Below are 921 nucleotides of genomic sequence, written 5' to 3'. Positions count from 1 at the left end.
AACTTCACAGAGTTAAACAAATGCAACAGAAAAGAATGCAATACATTTTTGCATCATTAAAATAAATGTTCCACAGCATAAATATATGTAACACATCACAAAATAACACTCCCCAACTATTCACTGTGTTCTCTTTGCAATGCACACGATAAGCTTCACCCCTACCCTGAGAAACAAAGTTGTTGAGCTTGTTTTAACATTAAAGACTGTTTCATGGTTGCCCTGTTTGTCTGAGGGGGTGGCCTTTACATCGTTGTGAAAAAAGTTTTGTATTAATGATGAAACATTAGTGCTTACTTCCTCTATCCTGAGCCACATTCTGATACTGGCTTCAAGTTTGTTCTCTTCTTGGAAACTCTGCAGAGCCTTTCAGCTTGGTGTAAATCTGAGCTCTACCAGTGACACTCAGCAAGTGCCTCAGTGTCTAGAAAATGGGGCATGCCTGGGATGGAGTCCACTTTATACCTGAGAGCTAGCAGAAGGCGTTTTTATCTCTAGTCCATTTGGAGAATAATAATAATAATGATAATAATGATAATACTAATAATAATAATATTGCTTACCCTCTCCATCCCCTGAGGATGTGGGTGGAGGAGTTATCCATCTTAATATCTTGGGAGGATATTGAGTTCATAAACCAGATGGCTTCAACCAGCATTGTTGGTGCTTGTCTGAGACTAGCCCGAATTTGCTGCTGGTTTATAAAGTGTAAAGCCTGAGTGGTCCAGACTAAGCCTATTCTTTAAGATAGGATTCTTACTTTGCAGTCCAGCCTGTCCTAGATTTCATGAACCTCCTTATTCTACCTCCTAAGTTCTGGTATTATAAGTATGGATTACTGTATAGGGTTCTCTAGAGTCTCAGGATTGATGCTCTCTCTCTCTCTCTCTCTCTCTCTCTCTCTCTCTCTCTCTCTCTCTC

The sequence above is a fragment of the Alexandromys fortis genome, unplaced genomic scaffold (genome assembly GCF_014885135.2).
Source record: "Alexandromys fortis isolate MF-2015 unplaced genomic scaffold, M_Fortis_MF-2015_v1.1 scaffold_206, whole genome shotgun sequence".
Classification (NCBI taxonomy): Eukaryota; Metazoa; Chordata; class Mammalia; order Rodentia; family Cricetidae; genus Alexandromys; species Alexandromys fortis.
The sequence above is the reverse complement of the archived record's forward strand: the minus strand, read 5'-3'. Positions refer to the sequence as shown.